The following is a 9084-nucleotide window of genomic DNA, read 5'->3' on the forward strand; positions in this document are numbered from 1 at the left end:
TAACCTCTTTACATTGGAGGGTGGATCATATCATGCAAAAAAACAAAAAGCCACTTAACACAGAACTTAAAAACATATTTGAGCAAGACCCAGAAAAGGTTATACAAAACTAGAAGACATGAGGCAAACAAAGTTGAAGCGGCTAAGGAGGAGTAGAGTATGGATGGGTCTTATTTTTCTACATTTATAGTTTTCAAAAACAGAAAAGAGATTATGAAACAAAGTATATACTATTTCATTCTCATATAATTTCTAAACTAAGTAGTCCATGGACACTGAATCTGTATGCAAATTCAATTATTAAATATATTATTCTGTTTATGACATAATGAATGCTGAACTCTGGATATCTCACTAAACCACAAAAGCCTCTGTGAAGATTCCAGGCAATAGTATTATTTCTTTATATATAGAACCAAATTATGAACGAACTCTTTGAAAAAAGCATATTTGGTAAAGTGATTACCTTGTTTCTAGAGAAAAATAACTACCAAGATAAATTTGATATTTCATATTCAACAGACCATATTTTGTTATTACTCCTTAGTACAAAATGAGTTTCAATGAATTTCAATTTGTATTCTTAATAAAAAGTGAAAGTTGAAATTGAAACAATCAGAGAGTATTTCAAAAATCTATCTTGGCTATTCTCATAAAAAGAATAAGATTTGTCCAGAAGAGTTTAAAATCATGACACAGTCCTGAAATTTTCCTGAGCCTTGAGCCCTGCACTTTGAGAGAGCCCACAGAGTGAGCACATATAAGCTGTGTGCATCTCTATACCTCAAGAATAAATAAAACCAGTTTTCAAAGACAGGAGAGAAAACATAGCACATGTTTGACATGATTTTGTAATGATAATACACTGAAGTCACTTTTAATGCATTGGCTTAATTGGGTAAGTTGGAATATAAAGATTATATTATATTATGTTAATCTGTTTTACTTTACTTATTATTTAGAGCATCGAGGGAATTTCAGAAAAGGAGGCTGCTCTGTTTCTCACACTACAGTCCTCTGTAGTATTGGACGGTAGAATGCTTGCCATGATGTGCTCACTTCTGCTTCCCTACAAACTCTTCCTCTTCTTTTCTATGTCATCCAAGAATTGCACCAGTGTCAGGGGTTAGAACCGCAGTATGTAAGAAAGAGCAAACAACTCTAAAATAAAAAGGGTCACAAAGATGATAGGATTCTAAAGTGGAATAAAACAGAATGGATATCCGCATCAGCCTTTATTAATACAGTTTTAAGAACTGGCACATTTATATTGTTAAACATATTAAAAAGCTCAAAAAAGTATTTTTTAGTTTTATCTTACACCATCTTAAAGTTTGGATTCAGATACTTACATTTTGAGTATTCTAAGTATGGTACAAAAATTTCTTTTTTTAAACAACAGACGATGTATTAAAGACTAAAATAAGTCGGAAATAAAGCACAGAACCATCAACACCTCTTTATTCTGGCCTTCTTATTTTCCTCATAATTCCCTTATTGCCTTTTGTCTCACAATTTTATTCTCAAATAAATAACTCAAAAATTTAATGTTGTCCTCTTCTTCAGCCCTCATGTTCATCCTACTCATTTCTGTAGAGTTTCACATGTTACAACTCTACAATTCCTCACAAAGGAAACACGAGCCTTGCAATACCTCAAGCAGCAAAGAGTATTTGCTGGAAAAGCCTGGTGGCTGGGGTTTGATGCTTGGATGAGCTGAACAAAATAATTAACTCTACAAAGTTGTCCACTGACCTACACACACACACACACACACACACACACACACACACAAATGGTTAATTTGTTTAAGGAAAACAGATAGGAGAAACATAAGTCACTTTCGTAGAACACTATATTCAAAATATGTCATTTTAATGATCTGAAGAACTATAGTCTATCATCTATGCTTAGTTACCATCTTTACAAACTAATTACTTCTCAAATAAGTTCTCAGTTTGTAAGGTGGAGCAGAATTTCTTGTGCTACATTGCAACTTATAAAAAAAGCATTTCTAAAATTACACATCCTTAACTATTTAAAAACTTCTTCAAATAAATACTGTGTGTGAGAGAAATACTGTGACCACATAGAAAAATTATAGTAGCCTCTACAAACCAGTGCTATTCTCAGTCCTAGTGAAAGCAATGTGCATTCTTTTTTTTTTTTTTTTTTTTTTTTTTTTTTTTTTTTTTTTTTTTTTTTTTTTTTTTGGTTTTTCGAGACAGGGTTTCTCTGTGGCTTTGGAGCCTGTCCTGGAACTAGCTCTTGTAGACCAGGCTGGTCTCGAACTCACAGAGATCCGCCTGCCTCTGCCTCCCAAGTGCTGGGATTAAAGGCGTGCGCCACCACCGCCCGGCTGCAATGTGCATTCTTAACTGTCTTCTCTATGCAGTAAGTTAATGTGACATGATACATTATGTGAGCACTGAAACTGTGACAGAGAAATGTCCCTAATTAATTCACGCCCAAACCAAAGCATCTTTTTTCTTCTCACTTCTGGATAAATCACAGGAGTCCATATTCAAGTTTTAGAATCAATGCACCTTGGGTTCAGATCTCACTAAGTAACTTCGTAGCAATTTACTCCTTTGATCCCCAGTCTTCTCCTAGATCTGGATTAGGTTAAAAACAAACAACAACAAACAGTGAGGAAGAAGATACCTAAGTGTGAGCTCTCAGACTGGTCCAGACTGGTCACTCTATACATTGACAGGGGTGGGGATAGAGCAGCAATATGTCTAATACTACCCATTTCCTCTGGAACCTAGACTTAAACTTTTTAAAAGTAACATGTGACCCCGATTAAAAAATGTATCCAAAAATATGCCAGCTCTTTATTTTGATCTAACTTTTTAAATATTAAGAATGTACTTAATTGTAGTGTGCAATATTAGACTTGCTATTTCTGATCAATTACTTCTTTAATAAGGGACTAATTACAATTCCGCACCCGATGATTATTTTATTTCTCCATTATGGATGGCTATACAGACATAAGTAAAAGAAACATGTATTAATATATGACCTGCATGTCTTATTTCCTCCTAAATGTTCTTTTTGTTTTGTTTTGTTTTGTTTTTTTTCGAGACAGGGTTTCTCTGTAGCTTTGGAGCCTGTCCTGGAACTAGCTCTTGTAGACCAGGCTGGTCTCGAACTTACAGAGATCCACCTGCCTCTGCCTCCCGAGTGCTGGGATTAAAGGCGTGCGCCACCGCCGCCCGGCCCTCCTAAATGTTCTTATAGACAGTTTGTAATACGTCCTTCCAGCCTTTAACTTTCTTTCATTTGCATATTGCTTGTTTTCTCATAAGTTAATGCTGGGACTTCAAACTATTGTGAGGTGCATGACACTATAACCCCTCTTTTTTTTACTCAAGTATACAAGGATCTCCTTTCTATGCATACCATCTTAGCTGTTGTTTCCTAACTCGAATGTCTATGATATCCAGATTCCAATATAATGTGGAAGTGTTCAACCCTTGCTTCACTTTGACTTTTAAACTACTTACTTTGTAAACATGGACATTTGTATTGAATGGTCGCCAAAGTCCGTTCATTCAGTCTGTCCTCAATCTGCTTTACATTCCTCGTTCTTGGTAATATTCATTTGCTAAAGCACCAAGAAAACTATTTCATAATAGAAAGTTTTCACACATCTGAAGCAGCAGCTAAACTCAGCATCTTAAAATAACTTCTGTAGTCATATGTGTTTTACATTATTAACAAACATAAAATGAACTCGAAAAAGGTGTCACATTTAAATGGGTTTAACAGTGAAAATCGGAGATGGAGATGAAGTTGATTGTGAGATATTGGCAGACAGAGACAACACCTATATTTATATTTATAAATATATATATTTATAGGCTTGTAGCACAATGAAAGAAATAGATCATTTTGTTACCTTGTCCTACATGCCATACCATGTCATCAGAGTTAGAAAGAAAGAAATAACATTCATGCTTATTAAACAAATGCTGAATGCTTTCCACAAGACTTATAGAAAACAACTATAGATAAAGGACAGACTATTTCATCACAGTCTCAGATGAGCAGCAAAGGTACCTCAACAATTTGCCTGCACTGGTCTGTGCTTCAAGAATTGTACATAAATGTATATTAACACAGTCCCTTGGAGATTCTTCAGTAATTCTCCATGTGATACAACTTATTTTTATTTCTAATTTAGGTACATTCTGATAAAGGACACTCATTAATAAAAACTGAGCAAATTATAGACCCTGTAATGTATCAAGAGTAAACACATGGAAGTTATTTCATACTAGAAAAAGCAAAACACCCCAAAATCTTGTAAACACACAATATACATGCATGCAAAATGTGGGCCAGGTAATGTCATTCATACTTCCTACATATTACTCGACTCTCCGCACCTGTGTGAAGTTTTCTTATCCTTCACAATTAGCTTTCTTCATCAGATGAAAAAGTGGTGCACTTCCTACTTGGTAAGAGAACAAGAAGCAGAAGGGCATTCATTTTACACAATGTATATCATACTGGAAAATAACTAGTTTTGTCTCCAATTAGAGGCTTTCTTCATTCCTGAAGGTGCTGTCAGCTGCTGGAGTAAATTGTCTTCAACAGTCTTTAGTCAGCTCACAACACTGTACACAACAATAGGAACCAATCAGCCAAGATGAGCCCACCAATCCTAGAGTGGCAATTCTATGGGGATAACCAATCACATTCCGACTGGAGCTAATGTTCATACCTTAATAGAGAATTTATATGGGTGCTGTTTTATGGCTAAAAATCTCATAGCTTGGGAGATCACTGGCCCTAGTGGGAAAGCTTCTTCTGTTGCTTGCAACAAACATGACATCTCCGTCAGACTGCCTTATGAATATGGTTTTTTTCATGACAGCACTGTTCTCATATATATTCAGAGAAGTTTTTGGTGGTTGTGGAGGTGTTTTTTATTTGTTTGTTTGTTTTTTGTTTTCGTTCTGTTTTGTTTTTTGTATGTCCCAAGGGCCAATAATGATTGCAGAGGCTCATATCTGGTAAAAGTACAAAGAATACATGACTGTTGAATTCCCATATGTAAATGACAAATCTATAACATACTCACAAACCCTTCCAAGGATAGGAACATCACAGAAGCGGCAGTAAGAAGTAAGATCTAAGAGAAGGAAGATCTGCATGGAATTCTGATTTCCAGCTATAAAATTACTGTAGACTTGATCTCAGCAGCTGTGATTACATGCCCTATTAGGACTCTCTACCCTCTGTCTTGCAAGTGCTTTTCATGGAACAGCTCTTCCAGGGAGATTTATATATGGCTAATGGGGATGGAAAAAAATTCTCTACTGGTAAGCCACTGGTAAAAAGCCTACACTCTTGTAAACATGCTATCATTGTGTTTCTATTAACAACATGAAGAAATTCATTGGGACAAACTCCCCCACCCACTATGTCCAATACATGTACAGAGACAGAACGAGGGGGGAGGGTTATTAACAGGAGGAGGATGAGGGGGACAAGAGAAGGTGATTGGGCTGAATATAATATATTGTGTATATATAAAAAAGTCATAATGAATCATATGAATCATTAATATGCTAATAAAAGCTTTTTAAAATAAACATTATTTCTCTTCAATTTCTTTGTCCTTGACTCTCAATAGAAAGAAAATAAGCTTTCTCTATTCCTAATAAAATATCCAGACTAGTTCAAGAATATGTTGCTTCTATAAATATATAGTAGTTATCAAAATGTATATAAACATTTTATCTAAATGTACACAGGATGCTTAAGTACAATTCATTTCTACTGTGAAATTTTGATAAAAAATCAACTATTTTATTCTAAACAAAAATAAAATTAACTGATAAGTTAAGTTATATTTAACCAAAAATATATCCACAATTGAGCCCTTTACTTTTTCACTATTCTAAGTATGTGTGGTAAGGTTTTCCATAACTCCTTTCAGGAAATGCAGACAGTGCTTCGATGTCCTTCATAATTCTCCTTTCACTTAGATTTATACATGGGAAGAGAAATAAGTCTTGCAGTGTTGAATTCAGGTGAGGAGTCTCCAAGGACATGCCAGAGGACATTCATCCTAGACAAATTTCTCCCACTTTCATCTCTGTGCTAGTATCAGAGAACAAAAAGGAAATTACCCTGAATCTATATCACAAAAGCATAATAATAATTCAGAGCAAAAAAAAAGTTTTAAGTGTCCAAAATAACTACAAAACACAGTAATTTAAAAAAATGTTTAGTGCTTAGCATAAGTCTAACAAAAGAAAGACAGAGAATTCACCACCACTGTGAATTTAACAAAAGTTAACAGTTACTGAATTAAATGTATGTCTTATGCAAAACTCTAATATTATCTATGGAAGTCTGTGGCTAAGGTGTGCAGATACCACCTGCTAAGTCCATAACTTGGTATTGATTCAGTGCAGCATCACTGCTCCTAAGGTTCTGTTCAGTGACTATTGTTCTTGTGATTGTGATACAACGAACCAAATTATTGTCAATGGCACTTCTTGGAAAGATTATATTACTGATTTCAATTATTAAAAAATACACTAAGTCGAAGAGTCATAATAAAGTATAAAAATTTTAAAACATTTTTACAGGTAACTGAAAGAAATGCAAACAGTAAGAGGTGAATAACAGTTACTGGCAATAATCAGTGAAGACATTTTGTAAACTCAACTTCTTACTTTCTAAATTCCATAAACACTAGGAAGTAAAGAATCATTATTCCCTGAGCTTGTCATAGGGCAACATATGTTTTTTAATAGTAGTGCAAGAAAAGTCACAACAAACCACTCATTTAAAAAATTAAGATATAACTCATTCTTATTCTACAATTTCTCATTACTGTGTGAATAATTCCTAATACCCACTTCACCTGTATTCTTTTTCCATACAAAGATTTTTGAGGACTTGAAGTCTCATTTGATTTGATGGTGCAGGACAATTGTCTATATTCTGTCAATTATGTTTTAAATAAACATTGAATGGCCAGTAGAAAGGCAGGAAGTATAGGCAAGACACCCAGACAAAAAGTAGAAGTGGAGGTCCTGCCACAAAACACTTAAATGGTGTTGATAAAAACTGACCACATGCTTTTTGGTTTTCAGAGATAGCAGGAAAAATGCTGCACCATTTTAAAATGCCCGCTTTCTGGGCCGTCCTGCCAGTGCAAACTCTGACTCTTTGAGGCAAGAGATCCGGATACAGAGAAAGCATTTGAATGTTGTTTGTGAGCACACTGCTGCAGCTTGCTTGCTGGCAGGGATCTTAAAATGCCATAGAGTTGTGGCGATAAACATGGCTCTGGCTGATACCTCATTGCCATGAGACTAAAATTTCAAAAAGCTAGGAAATGGGCTGGATCCAGCCATCAAAGCCACGGCTTTAATCTTCTCCATATTGCTTAGCAAACTAAAGACTCATGTGGTCAAAAAAAAAGAGAGAGATACAGTAAAGAAAGAGTCAAAGATGAAGTAAACCTCTAAATGGTTTACAGTGTGTGAAAAATATATGCAGACTAAAGGTTAAAGTCCTTAAAATAAAAAGTAAAGGAAGAGAGTAGTTGTGTGTGGTAGTACAGACCTTTAGTTGCAAAGCTTGAGAGACAGAGGCAGAGAGACCTCTGCGAGTTCAACGTGTGGTGGCACACACTTTTAATCCCAGCACTTGGGAGGGCAGAGGCAGGTGGATCTCTGTGAGTTCAAAGACAGTCTGATCTACAGAGGGAGTTCCAGGACAACCAAAGATACACAGAGAATATGTCTTAATAAGTAAAAGTAAAAATAACAGAAATAGAGGTTAAAGTAAATCCACATAAGGATGGAAAATACACAGAGAAAATGGATACTGTATGATATGCTCTCTTTAAATTGTTTAAATGCTAAGAAACAAGCAACAACTGCTAAAAGATATTTATTTATAAATGCTGCTGAATTAATCCAAGATAGATATTTTAAAAATATCTTGACTTCAAAATTGAAGTGAAAAGGTATGTTACTTTGGAGAAAAGATTTTGCTCTTGTTTCCACAGGAAATGAGAGGCTTTGGATTCAGTCTGAGTTTTAAAAAAAATCAGGTTTAATCAAGGAAGACGACCTGAGAAATCTCCGGTAGAAACAGATGGCCCAGATGTCTGAGTTCTACATCCAGAACAGATTCAAGACTGCTGCCTGAGATGATCAAGACTCACAGGATACTCCACTCAGGACTTGATCATAATTCTAAATTTCTTTTAGGTTCTCATAAGATTATCAGCGCCCCCAACCAGAAGAAAAAGCCTGGCAGACTATACCCACAAAAAAATGGACTATGAATGTTCTTGTTTGAAAAAAAATGAGGAGGAAGTAGTACAGGACAATAGTCTATATTCTGTCAATAATGTTTTAAATAAATGCTGACTGGCCAGGAGCAGGGCAGGAAGTATAGGCAGAACAACCAGAGAGGAAGTAGAGGCAGGTCAATGAGAATAGGAAAATTCTGGGAAGGAGGGAGCCCATTGCTCCCCAGTCCTGTCCCAACTACAGAAGTAGAAAGATGTGATTGCGCCACTGATAAAGGTATGGAGCCATGGGTTAATATAAGTTATGAGTTAATAAGAAGCCTGAGCTAATGGGCCAATCAGTTTATCATTAATATAGACCTCTGTGTAATTTTGGGGGGGCTAAATGGCTGTGGGACGTGGTGGGAGGACAGAAACTAGGCAGGACAGAAAACCCCAACAAGAATTTAATGCACTGCATAATGGCTGACCATTGTAATAATCAAGGCACATGACCACATACCAACTAGTGTGGAAACCATTTAACTACAAGATCATCATATAATTTTTATTTACTTATTTGGTTTTACTTAAGAAATTTATATTCAGAAGATAGAGTGACGGCCCAGACATTAAAAGCAATGACTTCTCTTCCAGGGAACCTAGGATCAATTCACAGCAACACATGGTTATTTATTTAAAAAAATCAGCTCTAGGAGATCCAGCATTTTCTACTGCCCTCAATGAACACCAGTTTCTCATGCAATGAACACATGCAGGCAAAGTGTCTGCAGAATACAACAGAATAC

The sequence above is a fragment of the Arvicola amphibius genome, chromosome 11, assembly GCF_903992535.2.
Source record: "Arvicola amphibius chromosome 11, mArvAmp1.2, whole genome shotgun sequence".
In the NCBI taxonomy this organism is placed as follows: domain Eukaryota; kingdom Metazoa; phylum Chordata; class Mammalia; order Rodentia; family Cricetidae; genus Arvicola; species Arvicola amphibius.